The sequence below is a fragment of the Taeniopygia guttata genome, chromosome 4A (assembly GCF_048771995.1).
Source record: "Taeniopygia guttata chromosome 4A, bTaeGut7.mat, whole genome shotgun sequence".
NCBI lineage: Eukaryota > Metazoa > Chordata > Aves > Passeriformes > Estrildidae > Taeniopygia > Taeniopygia guttata.
In genome coordinates, this window is record NC_133029.1 from 13,297,857 (window position 1) to 13,316,428 (window position 18,572).

The 18,572-nt window shown below is 37.2% G+C and overlaps 1 long non-coding RNA gene across 12 annotated transcripts in view; it reads left to right on the plus strand.

Moving 5' to 3' along the window:
- LOC115495195 (uncharacterized) overlaps positions 1 to 18,572 on the plus strand; it is a 235,415-nt gene that overhangs the window by 70,261 nt on the left and 146,582 nt on the right. For 9 of the 12 annotated variants that reach the window (XR_012056010.1, XR_012056006.1, XR_012056008.1 and 6 more), the window contains exons 2-3: positions 4,068 to 4,162; positions 14,920 to 15,037. The exons of 1 other annotated variant lie outside the window; for it this stretch is intronic. This is a non-coding gene — a long non-coding RNA (uncharacterized lncRNA). The remainder of the gene's footprint in view (positions 1 to 4,067; positions 4,163 to 14,919; positions 15,038 to 18,572) is intronic. 2 more of the 12 variants (XR_012056012.1, XR_012056009.1) reach the window with 1 other exon arrangement.

Here is an 18,572-nt window from a genome sequence, read left to right on the forward strand (position 1 = left end):
CTCTCTTCCTGTGTTCTTAATGTGGGTATATGTTTGACAGCTGACTGACACACACACGCACATTTTCATTTGCTTATGTAACATTAAAATCTTGTGTATCCTTTGCTGGTAGCATCTTGTTTCATAAACCAAACAGGAATGCAGCTGTCATACTTTCTTGCTTCATATATCCTATACAGAACTTAATCAAGATTATTATTTAAAGGCCTGAGCTTAATTCCCAAAATTTCATGTCCTTGAAATCCATGGAAATGAGAACTAATCTCCAAATTCATCCCAAGATCCGAGCTTTTCCTTTGAAATCTGGATGTTTATGCTTCTTAAAGTTAAGAAGTGTTAGAAATGTGGATTCACATTCATGATTTACTTAAACAGAACAACTACTTATGGCTTTTAAACTCTTTGGAAGAGACAAATATTTTTTTTTGTTTAGAATTTTGTCATAGGAGTGTGGGGATTTTAATTAAACTGGATTTTATGAACGCTGAATAGTAATATCAGTGTAGATGTGCATGTGTATTCATGTTTTTTCTTCAATGACTGCATCATCACAAAAAACCTTTCTGATTTTCTTAAGTATTTAAGAGTCTATGCATATGCCTTTCAATGTGGGATTTTGATTTGTGTTTATATCTGGTTTCTTCTTGGAAAAAGAAGAATCTACACAATCTTCTCCAAGCAAACAAATCACAGAGGCACTGAGGATAATGCCTTGTGCTACCACCAGGCAGCACTTGCTCCCATCAAGCTGCAGGTCCAGGAGATCATCTGTTACCTCTAATACTGAAAACTTTTTAGTGGCAAGAGAGTGAAAATCTGTGTGTTTGCATTTGAAGCTGAGTGTATAAACTGGGATGGATGAATGAAGTCACTGCCTGCATTCTGCACGGAAAAGGGAGGGTCAGTCTGGGAAATACATTGGCCTGGTGGAAGAGGAGGGAACTAGGGGAGTCCTGAAGGGCCTTGGGAGACTCAGTTTGATTTCTTTGAGGATTTTTCTTCAAGACTACTGGCAGACTTACTCACAGTATTCAGGGTGGGACAGGGGAAAAAAGGGGGAGTGGAACTGATGAAGTTTTCAAGAGCTAGTAAGAGCTGGAAAGACAATAGTCATTGAATGAACGTTTCACTTAGAGGTTTTGGGGGAAAGGGAGGGTTTGGATGGAAGGGAGGGAGAAGTGCTGAGGGGCTGGAAGCTGGACGATGCTGAGCAGGTGCTGCCATGCTGGGGTGTGGGTTCTGTGCGGGTTCTGTGCAGGTTCTGTGCAGGTTCTGTGCAGCTCTGTCAGGGCAGCTGAAGGCAGGGCAGGGCACAGGTGCTGCTATGGAGGGAGAGAGCACAAGGCTGCTGGGGGGCTCTGGGGTCAGCATTGCAGCAGGGATGTCACAGTCCAAGAGACTGGAAATCAGAATTTTGTCTCAATTTTTTTCCCTAAAAATGCACTCACTTTGAAACCAAAATATTGAGATTGCTCTGTTATCGTTGGATAAAATAAGTTGCTGTAACCAAAGTCAACAAATTCACGTTGCAATCCTAAATTACTGTTTCTATCTTGCAATTAGTCTGTGTATTCAGAACTTACCATATGTGTGCTATTTTATCTTTGATGTTGGTTTTCTTCCCTCTGGAAGGGACAAATCTTCCCCTTTGCTTTATTTCATTTGAAGAGTAAGTGCCAACAAGATAAACCTTCTATCTGTCTATGTGGAAACGAAATCATGATCTCTGGATGTGTTTAAAAAAAGACTGGACATGGCACTCGGTGCTATAGTCTAGTTGAGGTGTTAGGGCATAGGTTGGACTTGATGATCTTAGAGGCCTCTTCCAACCTCATTATTCTGTGAGTCTGTGAAATTACAACACGAAAAGCAGTGACACAGCCACTGCAGCTTGAGTTTACAGCTTCTGTATTTAGTCAGGTAAAATTGCTTTTAGGTGTCTGGATTTAGAATGTTTGTACAATGTGGAAAGTGGAAAATAACCTTAAAAAAAGAATCCTTTCAACCTCTGTGATATTTTAATTTTTTTGAGCTGCATTGCAATTCATCAAGAGGAGTGTGATATTGAAAATGAAGCATCCTTCCCTTGTACTTTTTGGGATCGTTGCTGTGTACAATGGGAAAGTTAACAAAGATTTGAAGGTTCTCATAAAAGCTGACAAAAAAAAAACATTTGCATTTTTCATTTCATATTCATCACCTTTGTTTGACAACATCTTTCTGAAGGAAAGACAGAGAAGCTAAGATGAAAGAATGGCTCCAGTACCAGTTGATAACTTCTGCCATAGAAAACCTGAAGTTAGTATTTTCTCCTCTTTAATCCTTGTAAAAGGAGATATGTGGCAGGTGTGCAACTCTCATCTGTGTGGATTTCCCATGTGAAAAGAAAAAAATTTAGCTGTTAATCTTTAGCTTTCCTTGGAGAGGGAGAAGGAAAAATTTTGGAGCATAAGAATCATGCTAAATTTGATGACAACATTAGATATGGATAGTCAGTCTAAAACATGTGTTAAATGGTTAAGTTTGCTTTTAGTGTGAGCTGTTTTTGAAGCAGAAATGTGGAAATTCAGGGACTGAAAAATGACAAATTTAGCAACATAAGATCAAAGAGACATGAGAATAGGGGAAAAAGAAGTGGGTATCTTTAAAGTATATTCTTCAAATCTGACAACACCCTAAAGATTTCCCCCCAGCCTAGATAAATGTGAATTGTATATATCCTAAGAAAGTAAACAAGAATTTTTTTACAAAGTTGTTGCTGTGAGTTGGTAGCTTATTATACAATATTTAAGAAAAAAACCCAACCCTTAATAATCTTTCTTAATAACAATGGAAATCTCATGTGCTAAATGAATCTCACTGAAACCACTTGCTTGTGTTTGCTTGTCATACCCACTAGAAGGAATCAATATGAAAAAACCTGGCATAACTGGCATGTATTATAAATAAAGCTGTCTTGAGTACTACATAGTGATTTATCAAAATAGACTTATAAGTGTTCACCATCATCAATCATTTCACTTAATATTGGTTTAGCAAAAATATATTAACATATTAGAACACAATATTGCAGATGAAAAAGGAACTTTAAAACATCTTTGATTGAAACTTTGAAAAATGTGGAGGATCTCAGACTACAGAAAAATGATATGTGTAACTCAGAGGAATGCACATTAATAATTTTGTACCTTTATTTACGGCTGTTGTGCATTTTTGTTTCACTGCTTAATTTGACCAAGTGAATTGCAGGTTTAATTTTCCTTTTGTGTTTTATTCAGTCTTAATATGCTGGTGACATATTTATTTGACTATGTACTTAGTATTTCATAGAATAGTTCAAGCTGGAAAACACCTTTAAGATCAAATCCAACTACTAACCAAACTACCAATCCAAACCCCAAGCACCAGAGCTACACATTTTTTAAGTATCTCCAGGGATGGTGACTCAACCACTCCCTTGGACATCCTGTTCCAGTGCTTGACAGCCCTTTAAGTGAAAGAATATTTTCTAATATCCAGCCTGAACCTCCCCTGGTACAACTTGAGGATGTTTCTGCAGGTCTTATTGTTTGGGAGAAGAGCCTGACCCCCACCTGGTTACAACCTCCTTTCAAGGAGTTCCGGGGAGTGCTGACATCCCCCTGAGGCTCTTTTTGCCCTGGAGGAAGCCCCAGCTCGCTCAGCTGCTCCCCAGCAGGCTCAGCCCCAAGTCCCTGTCCTGTCCTGTCCAGCTCCACCCCCTGCTGCCCTGGGAACTGGGGCTACTGGGGGACCCTGACCTCCCCTTGGGGTCCCCCCTGTTTGGCAAAGCCCCCTGTGTGCTGTGCTAGTGTGCTCTGCTCTGAACTCTGCTAGAATTAGACCCAGATTGGTGAAAAACAAAGGGATTGAAAAATGCTGCAAGGACCCTTATGAGCAGATGGTGTGATTCTGTAAGGGTAATTATATCATGATCCTAATTAATCACAACAGGACTGACCTTTTACTGACTCATAAAATAATTTAGTTTAAAGAACCTTCCATTGAACTTTGATTTTTATTTTATTTTTGCCTTTTTCCCCCCTTAGGTCAGATACCCATATGCTCTGTATGCAGTAGAGCAGCTTCAAGAGATGAAAATGTAATCATGTGTTGGCCAAATTGACACCAGTTATTGCATCAGGTGAGATCACAGGATTTAGAGGTGAACTTCTGAACTGGGGAGTCCAGTCCTTTGTCTTCTCAACTCTTATCCCATGTCTGTGTTGTATTCTCCTCCTAATGTCAATGAGTTTTATTTCCCAACGTTATATTCATTAATTCAAGTCAGGTTTTTAGTAAATTATTTATCTTCTGGTATGTCATGAGGAAATTTTATCATTTTATCCAGGGTCTAGGTTAACCTATGTACTTCCAGTCATAAGACCCAAATAATTTCCTTGACCATTTCTGTTAAGAGTTTGCCTGGGATTTTTCTGTTTAATACTTCTCAAGACTGGTTTTACCCTTGTGGTTAGGACTTTATTTCTTCAAATATCAATGCTCAAGTGCTATCTAGTTATTCACTTTAGTGCATTTTTCGCTCTAATTATGCCTATTGGGAACTTTAACTGTTATAACTTAAATGTCAAAATACCACGTAAATTACTGCTTCCTATGGGAAAATGATTGTTTACTACTCTGAAAAGTCATGAGATGTGATGATCAAAATATGAACAGAGAAAACACAACTAAAGCAAATATTTAATGTGCATTTTCATTTAAATAAAAACTACTCTGTAGCTTTGAGGGGTTTATGATTTTTTTACCCTGTTTTGTTTTTTTTTTGTTGTTGTTGTTGTTGTTGCTTTTCTTTTCACTTTTTTCTTTTCACTTTGATCAAGTGTTCTTAAGGAAATGACATGAAATGTATGTGGTTGTTGTTCGATGTTTTTTTGTTGTTTCTGTTGTTGCTTATTGTCTGCTTTAGTCTGAAACTCTCCAAAACTTTTAAATAGTGCAGCATAATGAACTGGTCAAGTAAAGTGCTTCAATTCTTGATCCAGTAACTACCAGTAATGAGACATGAAATGCTGTAAAAAATCAAACCCCCTGGGGAGACAAGATGGTTTTGAAGAGAAACTGTGCCATTATGTGCTTCATAATCCTTCTGTCATTTCTAAATGTGCCAATATAATAGTTCAGCAGAAGGAAATGTGCTGAAGTACATTTTGTGCATTCCAGGTGTTTCAAAGAGTGACAGTGGAAAGCACTCAGCTATGTGTGTTGTTTCATTTTTACATGGATAATACTAAAATATTCTGAGGATCACAGCAGCTCCCAAATAATGAGAAAATAAAGTGTTTTCTACATGAACCCATTATGCGCATACATAGCATAAATAATTTTGATTCTTTCATCTTCCTTTAATTTTGTCTCTACTGCACATTCCCCTCTGTTGGAGATGCAGAATTCTGCCTGGACTGTTTGTATTTCTCTCGTCTCATGGGGGAGTCTTTAGGAAGCAAACTTCCCATCTTTGAATTAGAGAAAAAAGGCCACAACAGCTGTTCCTGTTTGGTAACTTTTGTCTTTTAGGGATTATTGTTCATGTTTCTTCCACAGATTTCCCAAAACCTCTCCTTGGTTTGATACCCTCACTTTTCTAGCATAGTAGAAATCTGATTTTTTTCTTGTAATGTGTAGGTGACATAACAATGGAATGAAGTAATTTGCTTTTGATTTCTGTTCTCATCTTTTTCACTTAAAAAAAAAAATTGCTTTGTTTTTAATTCAGTGCTTTCTATTCTCTGTTTTTTTTAACTCAGAGAAGAATACTCATACCTGAACAAATAGATGACAAAAAAGTTAATTTTTGAACACTTCAAAAAGGGGGAAAAATTTCCCATTTAAGAAAAAAGAACTTTTAAATTAGATGTCAGTTTAAATAGCAGACTTTTTTCAAAAAGAATTTTTTGAAACGTTGAGAAACTTTTTTTTTGAGAAATGATAATTAACTATAACTGGGAAATGTAAAACTTGGGTCTTCATGTTGGTATTTATGCAAATGCCTTCCCTCAGCTTAAGAACCTGGCAAAATCTCTTAAATAAAACTTGGAAATATCCATGTGTAATTTGTTAAAATCAAACAATGTTTCTATAATATGCAAAGAAAATAAAGTTCTTTTTATCTTTCTTAGTGTTTTAAAATACCCTCTATTTTACTCAAGACTTTGGTTAAAACTGTGTGTTGATTTGAATAGCTTTCATCTCTTTAATCTCTCTTGCCTATTTCCCTGAAACTGAAGCAAAGTTTTGTTCTGAGGTGCTGGAAGTATTTAAGGTTGCACAAAGCCTGCGAGTGGATGCAGTGTGAGTGCACCTGCACCACATGGATGCTGATGGGGTTTGATGGTGCCTCTGCAGGATCTCAGTGTCTGGCCCTCTGCAAATATTTATTTGCTGCTTATTTTTGCAGTGGAAGGTTGTTGCATCACTGGCAATGTCGTATCATGTTCTCTGTGCTCTTTTCATACTCTCTGTCAAGGCAATAACATTAATTTGTGTCTATTTGAATAATACTCATTGTCACATGGAAAGAGATCTCGAGACAAGCAAGGGATTTGTTTAGCAAAAACACTTTTGAGAAATGACAATTTTGAGAGGCTTCATTTTACAGGAAAGGATCAGAGTGGCTAAACAATTTAAATCCATGATTTTTTATCTCATTGTGACCATTTGCTGACACACTGGGTGTAAGGCAAATTAAATTCGGCTTCCATGGTGCAATCTAAATGCTTCATAAATACAAACTTTGTCTCAATTGCTGATTGTTGATTGCAGCTTTTTTTTTTTGTTGAGTGATCCCGAGTTCTTAAATGAATGTTTGTACTTGCTACAGGAGTTCTGAGTGCCTGGTGCTTTGTCTTTATTCTTGATGCCACAGGCACACAGAAATGAGCTTTTCAGTTACACCAAATACATCAACCCAAAACTAAAGAGATTCCACCTGTAAAGCTGTTGCTGCAGGAATATGATTCAGAGCAATGAAGAAGGTTTGAAGAGGAGGCAGTGTGATTTGACTGCTATGGCTGAGGCAGCTGCTGGAGCTTCTCAGGCTGGAATTAGTGGTCTAGAAGTCAAAGACGTTCTTCTTAATTAGGCAAAAGATTAGAGTATGGTGCAGACAAAATTGGGTAATTCTAAGAACTATTAGGAAAAAGAAACCTCTCTCTGAAATCAACCCCAGCAATCCATTACACGACTAAAAAGGCTCAATGATCCTGCATTTAAAATTTACTGAATTAAGCTGAGGTAATCAGACAGGGAAAAAAGAGATACTTTTAAATTATTCAAGGTCAGCTACTTATGTTCCCTGCAAATGCAAATGCAGTGTCAGGAAGTATCAGCCCTATAGGGTTTTCTTTACATAGGTGTTGTGACATAATCACTGAGTAGCCATTTTAAGGGCATTCTTAAGAATGAAAAATGAGCATAAAGTATAATTGAGAAAAAGGTGGGCAAGGGCCATAACCAGTTTCACTTTACAGGGAGACCAATGGCTTTCCTTTCTAAAGTAGGAAAAACAAAGCCTGAAAGTGGATTTGATTAGTTTTCATATGTATCCATATTTAAGTATGACATAAAAACCCCCAAATCCTATTTATTTAACTAAGAACCAACACTGACACCAGTTTGTCATACATAATAAAATATACTCAGAAGCTAACAAAAGTTCTGCTAAAGCAGAGTTTACATTACAGTTAAGAGATCCATGCTGCAGCTTGTTGGCAATCTTCAAACTGCAGGTATTTCAGAGTGGCATTGAGGCCAAAGAGCCAAATATTAGCACATTATCATGAAATATTACAGGGATGTCAGTCTGGTACCTAATTACCAAGGGATGTCAAGCAGGAGGAAACTGCATAGCCTTAAGCTCCATCCTTTTATGTATAAAAGCAGTTGTAATTGGGAAAATGAAGTGCTGTGTGTACAGACTAAGGGCTATTCTGTGTCTTCTAAGCATATGGAAACATTTCTTGTGTTCTAGAACTGGAAGGCCCCAAGGAGAATGAGTCACTGTTGGATAAACCAGCCTATCAGCCTGCAAAGTTTGATGAAAATGTTTTGATCAACACTATGACTCTTCAGCTTTTCCTTTTCAATAGACAGGAATATGTTAGGGGTTGTCCTAGCATTTTTGCCATCTTATTTCTGCCAAGGTTTTGTAAATATCAGCTACTCCACACTGTGCACAAAACCCTGTCTATTCATCACTGTCGTCAGTTTTGATGTCAAAGAGTTTCTGCTTCTTGCAAAGGGTCATGCTAAAGGAATATTCAGTTTTGTATGTGGTGTGGTGACCTTTTAAAGGCTAAAGTATTTCACATTTTCCTTGGTTGTTATAGCTGTCGTTCTTTCAGAATTTTGAACTCTTCAGTTTGAGCAAGTTTGATTTCTATAGAAACTACTCAGGAAGGCTTTTAAAGCATTCTGAGCTATCTGGATACATTATATTGTGTCCTTTTTTGTTGTTGTTAATTTAGTTCCACTGAAGACTTACGAGTGTCTTATAATGGGCTAAGGATAATCCGACTTGCCTGTAAAATAACTTTTATTATTTCTTACCTCCTTCTGTAATAAGTTTAGTAATTTGTCAGAGTGAGTTGTGTTTTTTAGCTGATATTCCTTCTGTTCTGGCATCTTTATTGAGAATTTTCAGTTGAAAATCAGAAGGATAAAAATCTTTATACGTAGATTCAATTTCAGGACGCTTGAATGAAATAATGATGTATGTTAATTACCTAGGGTTGTCAGAAAATTTTGATAAGGATTTAGTGGATTCAGGCCTCCTTGATGAATCTAAATTTCAATGGAAATTTGATCAAACCAGAAGTAATTATAAAGCGGCAATAATTCAGCCAATGTTGATAGCAGCTCATCTGGTGTTACATCAGTAGAGAATTCTGATTCTTTTAAACTGCAATGATTTCACTGATAAATAGCAGTTGTAGAAAACAATTGCTATTTTTATTTGTTATTACATCCAGAGTAAGGCAAACTTAGGATATAAACTTGTAGGAATTGCCCCAGTGAAGAGGAGCTAGATTGTGATACATTTCATGTTTGCTATGGTGGAAAGTGGGTCCAATGACCAGATTCTCTCCTGTTTTATCTACTGTGAAAGAAATACTTATTTGAGGTTTGGACAGTGAATATTGACTCAGGATTCCAATTATATTTGTGGATCAATTACAGACTTTCTGTGCTGCTGCAGCAAGTAATTTAAGTGACATTTTCCTTTAGCTGCTCCTGTATATAATGCTTTGCTGAGGCATTGTAAAGATGAAATCCATTACTAATTTGTGAGCTGCATTGATTCTGCAGTGCGAGGGCCATATTATCCCATAAACGAGTTGTTAGAAATCAAATTATATAAAATTATTTAAATGTAATTATGTATTATCTAATTATATTTTCCTGAAGAACTTCACAAAGACAAACTCTTAGTTTCAGAAGTTAAGCATGTGTGCTGGGTGAAGGAGAGATGAAACTGAGCCATTAAAGTATTGAGTTGGGGTAAAATAACTTTGTGTATTCCTTAGAAAAATGCAAGTTTCTTTTAATTCAAAAGATATGTGAAGCGTAGCCTGAAAATTCAATGTGTTTTATTCAGATGTTCTTCTTTGAATAGATGTTCTTGTTTAAAAATGGAGTGAGTAATATATGCTTTAATGAAATATGCCATAGGATATTTTCTTGCCCTTTATTTTCTCAGGCATGAGTATTGATTGGCTGCTCTCCACCATCCAAGGAAGCACTCTGAGCTGTGCCTCAGCCACTGGATGTACAGGAATGGAGGAGACAACAGCCACGTTTCTCCTGCCTAGATAAGGACACGTTTCCAGGCCTTCCTAACATGTTGCCAATATTTGTGATTTTTGAGGGTGTAGCTCTATGAATTTCATGAACCAAATGGTTGTAGTAAAACACTGAAGAATCTATAACATTTTCCCTGTTACTATTTTTGTGTGAAAAATATTCTTTGCTCTTCTATATTTTCTTCTTTTTCCACAATGTTGTGTGGTCTTATTTTTTGAAGACTGATTATTTTCTCTGTTTTGCAGGTTTGTAGTTAACTGCTTAATTAAGCTCTAAATCAAATTGTGATTTGTTTCTCAGTAAGAGTTACTGATAGTTTTAAGTTGCAAAGAAAATGTGTTGTAGGCTCATAAGGAATGCTTGTGATAAAATAATATCCTAATTACTAAGATGTTAAAGAACATTTTCCTAATTACCTGTTTAAAGTCATGAAAAGGTTTGTGTGGGACTCAGGAGCTGCCCTGAATTACTTTCAACTCCAGTGTTATATTTTACCAGTGCAATCATGAATTCAGCCATAAGATGCATAGCTGTGCACTGTAAACATTTAAAATAATCTTCGTTCGCCCAGGGACAAACTTAAAAAAGAATAGTTAGTCTTACAATGCTAAGGAATGGACTTAAACTTGGATATTAGGCATTATTTGGAGCTTTTGTTCATTGCAAATAGCACCATCGGATAGCATCTTTAAACATAAGAATAAATTTTTGATTTGGGGACTTGGAGAAATAGGTCCCATGTATGGAATACCCACTACATGGAATAAATTCTATAAAAGAACTATTTTTTTTCTTAACATGGTAAATGTTACAGAATGGCAGAGAACATATTCTGAGGTCTGCTGTTCTCTTCCTCTGCCATAAGGCAGAATAAATTGTCTTATTAATTTCTTCCTTAGTAATTTCTGATATATTTGTCTAAAGTTTCCTTTTCTTGGGCTCCTGTTAGCAGTGTAGAATCCACATAAATATTCTCCAATAAGTCACAGGTGTACTATCTCTTTATAGGTGTTGGGTAGAGGTAGCATTAAAACCAAACCCCTCATTTAGGCATTTGCAGTCCAAAATACCTAAAATGGCTTTAGAAAAAGAAGCACAAGGAGATAATTTGAGAATAACTGGGGCCAGGTAAAGGTGCAGAGCTCTGTGCATGTCTCTGGTAACCTCTCCATGGCCACTTTGCAGTGTTTCATTATAAGGCATGTGGATGTGATAAGCTTGAATATGGGTACTAGGCATAGAATCTGTGTTTCTTATTTATGACTGCAAACTTGGCTTTAGGGGCAAGAGCAGCTTCAGTGGCAAAGAAGGATAAAGGAAACTGGGAGGTGGTGTGTGGCAGCAGCTCTCTGGCCACAGAGAGCACAACTGCCAGAGAAAAGAATGAGAAACAATTCTTAGCTTGCTGCACCTGTTTCTGTGCACATGTGGAATGTGTTATGGAGACTTGTTTACCAAAGGGTGATTTCTTAATTAGCCAATGGTGATGGTGTTTGGGTTGAAGGACCAATTGGGTCCACCTGTGTGGTGACTGTCTGTAAGGTTGATGGGTTTCTTAATAAGTACAGAGTAACAAAGAGATTGATCAGCCTTCTGAGAGTCATGGAGTCAATGCTAATTGTTACCCAGCTGGGGGCCTGCAGTGACAGAGGTGTAATGAACTCATGTTCCTATCAGGGTTGGAAGAACTGATTTGTGTAAAACTGTGCCCTTCTAGTCCAGAGCCACACTGAATTCTCAGTGGGAGAATATGCAATTGGCAGGCAGAATCAGATGAAGGTTTGTTTTTTTTGAATCCACCAGACTCTGTGATAGCCTCAAAACACTTCTGTGGAAAACATAGATCCATCTTTAGTACCCTAACAGTGCTGGCTCCAGTAAGATAGATACCATGAAGTCTTTTAGGGACAGACCTGTCAAAATATTTCATCTGTGCTTTACACATCTCTGCTTTCATCTTGAGCTGAGACTGACATCTGTCAGATTGTGTGGTAGGGAGAAATGTGATTTAAAGTTTGCAAGATTGAATGGGATTCTAGATTTCAGATGTAAGTGAAGGGGAAGGTTTTTAAAAAAGTAAATGAAGTAGGTTTTCTCTTCAGCCTTTTGAGAAATGTTTGAGGATTAACAATTCTAAATAAAGAAGAAATAAATGGAGAAATGTGGATTCATAAAATACAGCAGCAAAAGGCTGATTAAATTGATGAATGCCACAGTTAGGGTTTTTCTGTTGTACTGATTCAATGTATTTGCTTAGTACTTGGGAAACTTTATTATAATTTGATATCAATAATATTAAGGACGGTTTCATAAAGGAGTAGTTGTACCAGTATCTAATGGGGCAGAGAAAAATCAGTATTATTATTGCAATCATTCATTTTCAGTGTTGCAATTGAAGATTAAAAAAAAAAATATTAGCTGGTATTATTTTTAAAATAAATGGTTTCTTTGTGAGGCTTACCATATTTAGCACCAAACTCTTAATATCAACTTTCTTCACAAAACATAAAGACAGGATACTATAACAGTACATGCTTTTGGTTACAAGCCAAAATTTAATTTGGTATTGTAGACATGAAAACCTTTTTTATAATACTAAATTTGTTGCTGATAAATGTTTCTAGTAATGCATATTGAAAATTCATTTACATTAGCAATGATGTATCTCTAAAATTAATGTCTCTGAACATTCATGAGCAAACCTGTATTACTCAGATTCAGCGTAGGACCAGGTTATGGTTATTATAGATCTGGAGAATAATCTTTCTTTTGCACTTTATTATTGAAAATATATATAAATGTATGCATACTACGTACATGTAATTCATATTTCTGGAGTCCATATGTGCCGTCTGCAGATTAGGATTGCTCACATTCTTAAAATCCAAACATTAAGAAACAGAAATATACACTACTTGTACATTTATATTTTATTAAAAACTTAGGATAAGTTCAGATTTGGGCAAGACTTGAGCCTGAGCATTATATATGGACTGCTGTGTTCAGCACTACATGAGCTGTCTGCCTGGCTGACCTGCCAGCTGCTGTCAGCTCTGTCCTCTTGCTAACAGAGAATGAGAATTTCAGTGGTGTGTGACAAGCAGAAATGTTCTTCTGGTGTGTCTGGTTAAAAAAAAATAATATTTTTCTCCTAATGTGGCTAATGTTCTCGACTACTTCCACATGACAACCCACATACTGAGCCCAATGAAAATACAGAACAGTGAGACTGAGATTCTGAGGAGTTACCAATAGAGAGACAGAAAGTCTTAGAATTTTTGAGTGTTTGCAGTGTTTATTGAACTGCTAGAATTAAAGAAACAGTTGAGATGAAGAACTGTTGCTGATATTGGTTCATAAAGTCACAGAGGGGTTGGTGAGGGGAGTGTGGCAACATCTGAACTTTCTTTCTGGAGCACTGAAGCAAAGGGCTGTTATAGGAACAATGCTGGGTGGATTAACTGTGCTTATTGTATTGCAACCCACGAACTCAGGTGGGAGTGCATTGCCAGACATTTGGTTAAAAACACCTCTGCTGACATTTTGCAATGAAGACAATCATCAAAGCCATCTAAGCAGGCTCCTGTTCCCCATTTCTAAACTTTGCAGCTGCCACCTAACTACTGTGATTGAGCAGATGATGCCTAACTTCAAGACTTTTCCTGCAGATCCTGTTATTTCTCGTGTTGCTGTTGTGTTGTGTTCCATGCTTGTAACCACATGCAGACCTTGGGCATGGTCTGCTATATTCCTCTGGTTTTGGTTTTTGGGGTTTTTTTCTGTGACTGCCTCTCTATTCTTTTTCTCTGAGTTATTTTGTAATGGAAAGACAGACCAAAACTTCAAAAAGAAACAGCAGAACTGCCTAACCTGAAAACATAAGACCAAGTGTGGAACTACAGGAATTTCTCAAGCTATTTTCCAAGCAGCATAAAAGAAAATTTGTTTGGTGACAGGGATTCTTTGTACACTTGGAAGAGGGTGTTTTAGTTTGGAAATATGTAGAGAATTCCCGATGAGAGATAAATCTATATCCTGTGGTACAGATTTAATGAGTTCATGCAGATTCAGCACGATTTGCCTTCCAAACAGAAACTGCAATATAAGCATTTAGTTTTCCTTTTGCAGAGGTAGTTTTGCTGGAATCTCATTTCTAACAAATCTTAGGTTGTTTACACCTACAGTTTTTGATCTTGTGTCCATATACCAGCTGTCAGGAAAGCACCAAGCCCACAAATTACTGATTAGACATGAGGCACAAAGAACACAAGCTGCTACTGTTTGGAAAGCTCAGCACTCTTTCCAAAGACTTTGCCCCGTTTGAACTGTACCAGTGTTACTTTCACTAATGATATATTGTATAGCTTGTTTGGCAGCGTGGGAGTTTATCATAAGTTTCTCTTTTGTTCAGCCCTGAAAATCAGGCTGAAATATGTAATTACAGTTACTTGTCATCAGAGGTCGTGTTTTTCAATAGAGAAAGTGCTGCAATGCCTCTTAAATACTTTCTTGATGATAATTTGTATCAGCTGCCCATAAGAACCAATAGTTCATCATGCTGCCTCAGAAAAGCTTTTATCAAAGGTTAGAAATAATTATCATTCAAGAGACAGTGAAATTTCAATGAAGATGGTCAGATATTTGCGGTCTCTCTGCCAGTTTGCTCAGGTGTTGGGTTGGATTTGGTGGTGGAGTTTTTTTACCATTACCAGCCTCAGCTTTCAGGCAGCAACATCTGCTTTATGAAAGGGGAAACAGAGCCCTGTGTCAGGAAATCCTTTGTAAATATTGTAATAGATGGTGCATTTTTCATACCATGTGAGCTCAGTTTGGTCTCTGCCAGCCAAAACTTTAAAATGGGGAACCTGCAGCAGTTGGCATCCCAAACCTATCATTTGGCACCTGCATGTGTAAGAAATCCCCAAATTTATAAGTTAGTTTGCTCAAAACCTGGTACTCTTCAACATTTTCTTGGAGCAGAAGAAAGTTTGGAAGGTTTTGTTCAGGCTAACAATTGCAAGATTAGGTCATGGTCAGTTAGATTTGTGTGAGTGACTGTTATGTTTAATCATTTTATAGATAAGTGAAAACCTGGGATGACAGAGGAAGATAATGCATTTGTGGAATCCTGAATCTTTTCTTCACTTCAAGTAAATAAAACAGTGATTAAGCTGGAGAACACAGAAGGTTTGGATATGTAGGTATCCAGAAATTTCCATGACATAAGTAATTAACTTTTTAATGAAATATGCTTAGTTTCAGACTTGAGCATTTTTAATAATTAATGCAACAATTTAATTATGTAGGCAAAAATATAGACCCTTTCTAAGATAAGCATTTTTCTCTTTACGTTAGCATGATTCTTTTTTCCCCTATGGAACAACAAATACTTTCCTATCTTGTTTCTGACAAGAATATGTTATTTGTGTCTGAAATCCTTCCATAGACAGTGCACTTTCTTTGAACCTATACTTAAAATATGTTGTTTTGTCCAATTTGCAGTACTGTTAAAATTTAAAAATCTATTTCTTCTCTTGAAGGTTATTTATAACAATTGATAAAACACTTAATGCTGGCATTTAGATTAAAAGTACCTTGAGTTGCATTTGTCTTAGCATTCTTTTTTTACAGAATTGTACAGCTGAATGCAGGTTTTCAAGAGAAATTGTCTGGCTATGTAGGGTCAGGAATTGAAAGGGGAAAAAAATAGATGTTCTAGCATGATTTTTGCTGGTTCTCATTTTACCTGCCTGCAATGGCAATGCATACACACATAGTTCTACAGCAGCACAGTTAGATACCAGTGTTGTGACTAATGAAGTAAATGAGGGATATACAAAAAATCCTGCCTCTACGGACTAGAAATTGAGTTCTGATTTTGATTTTATCAAGATGTTTTATAATAAAGGAAAACACCAAGACTGTTGTTCTTCCCCCCTTCCCTTCTGCTCTCTTAGTGCTTTAACATCAGGAGAAAGTAGATGGTAATTGACTTTCCAAATAGGGAGGTTCAGCATGCTGAGAAGCACTTGCTTGAGAGCTGAAAGAGGGAAAATCAATAAGAAAATGAGAAAGTTGCCATTTCTAGTACTCCATTAGCTGCTGTGTAATAAAATCTCATCAAATAAATCTTATCAGCAGAACAAGTGCATTTAAGAGCAGAAAATTTCACAAATTATAAGAGTTAAGACTGTGGTTTTCTGGTATCTCATGTATAAACAGTTTAACCACTGCTGAAGGAAATGGTCAATATGTGAAGCACCAGTGCATGTGACTGGACAGATTGCTATTGATTTTGGTGGGGTTTGGGTCAGGCTTTAGTAACCAAAAAGATCAGAATCAGTCAGCTGAAAATGAATGATGATGTAGGCCATATTTTCTCATTCATTTTCCTATTGAATAGAGGGAAAGAGAACAGAGAGAGGAGATTAAGAAAGTAGGCAGTGAGGCTTGGAATTTCTGGTATGCTGCTTTATTTTGTTGTGACATCCAGAAGAGGGTGATATTTTGTATTACTGTAGGATAAACAAAATGATTCATTTGTTTCACTCATTTAACCTCCATGTTTATTAGAAGAATATATAGTAAAAACACCAACAAAGAAGTGAGTTAAGTGAGGAGAATCACAAATCTATATATTTGATATTTATTCCATAGTGTTTAACTTTATTGTAGGACTGGCATTTAGATGATAGTTACCACCTCAATTCCTGCTTCTTTTCCTTATAGAGACACTTGTTTGTTGGTCAGCTGTAACTGGTGATTAAATAGTGGTTAAATGATGGTCAACTGTTGTTAATCTTTCCTAGACTGTAATTTTTATATTTTTTAAATTCCTTCCTAGTGGTACAGAAGAATACTTATGTTCTTGGCTGAGAGTTTTTTAAGTGTCTGTTTAGAAAGCTTCATAACTAATGTAAGGTTGCTCCCATCTTCATACTGCCTTTGTGGTACAGGATGAACATTACTTGCAGTGATGATATAGTCAGCTGAGATTACTCTTGCTTCCACTGATCTCAGTGGGGCTGTTCTATAAATATGTGTGGGATTGCTTATGAATTAAGAAACAATCTTCTTACACTGACAAATAATTTATTAGGTCACTCTAAATCAAACTACTTGGGAGATTGACATTTGCCATGTTATGTCATTAATAAAATAATGGATGTTAAAATAAATTGAGTGCTGTTTTACTATCAGGATGTTCACATTCTTTTTCTATGTTGTTTTCCCCTGCTCATGAAGTGCTTCATAATTGAGTTTCTACTAATTTTATATTCATAACATTTTAATTATATGGGCTTCCCTCCTGGCATGCATTAATGTGGTAGCACCTACAAAGCTAATAAAATATCTATTCTGATAATAAATTTCAGTCACTGTTGGAATAAAAGTATTCTACATCAGTCAGAATGTCACTCAAACTCTTGTTTTCTAGGCCATGGCAGTCTCAGGCTTTAGATTTAGTATAAAATTTATTGCAATTTGAGCTGGGAAAGAGCTCAGGGAGTAGAAATACTAACTTATGACTTGTTCCTCCCAACTTTTTATGCCCAGTGTTCAGGCTCACAGAGCCTGCTGTTGGATCCACTAGGGAAGATGGGGAATATTTCTTCCCAGTTTCTGGACAATAGAGGGTTGGCACTGCTCTCAGTGTTACTGATGAAAATTTGGACAAGTGCACAGAGAGGAAGATGCTGCAGGCAGGTTTGTCTATTTTTGTTGTCCTTGGCAGGCTCCTTCCTGACCCACTTCCAAGCACACGGTGGCTGAGCCTTCACTCCTTTGGCCCTGGTGCTAAGTGTGAGTTTTTCTGCCACCCTGTGAGCCACTCTGTCCCTGTCTGAGCCAGTCCTCAGTGCCTCAGAGATGTCCTGCCTGCTGGGGCCAGCTGCCTGATGCCAGCCACAACCCCAGAGGATGTGTGAACACCTTGGCATTTGGGGTGATGCTGGAGCTCAGTGTCAGCAAGGACAGGCACCCCATGGTCCAGCTGGGCCTCTTGGGAATGCACCAGGAGAGCTCCATCTGAAAGTTCTGAGTGAGGGGTGAGAACATGCAGTTCTTAAACCCACCTTGATTTTTGATGAGCTGGACCTGGTCACTTGGATGCTGTAGGCACCTGACTCTGGAGTGCCCTCATGTCCATCTCCAGATGCTTTCAGATGCTTTCCAGGACTGCAGGCAAGGACCTGGCCTGGGGCTCTGCCACCCCTTTTGGGCACCATGGGACTGAAATAGTAAGTAATACAGAACTTAACTTCTAAGACCCTAAATCCCTTATATGATCTAGCTTTTGCTCCTAATATAAGGTAAAGAATAACAGGTACAATGGAGAAAGGTGCAGGCAGCAGCTGGATGTCTCCACCCGTTAGGCACTGTCAAGAAGCCTGTGAGTTATCTTGCTTCAGGCTGCCATAGTCAGAATTTCTTTCTCTTGTATTGACAGTGTCTTTTTTTTTCTTATATATATAATCAAAACCTGACATTTTATTTGAAGAAAGAATGTAGAGGAAAACTGGATCTATAAATTCACTTTGACTCTTTCTTGGTTTTGTCAGGGCATTACTTGCCATTCAGTTGAATGTTTAATGTGTCTTTCACTTTTAGGCTTTATTGAACAGCTATTTCTAGATGACTGACAAAAAAGTATTTTACTTGCATGTGATTTAAAAATGACAATTCTTATTTTCAAATTATATTGTCAGAATACTTTCACTCTCCTTGCTCAG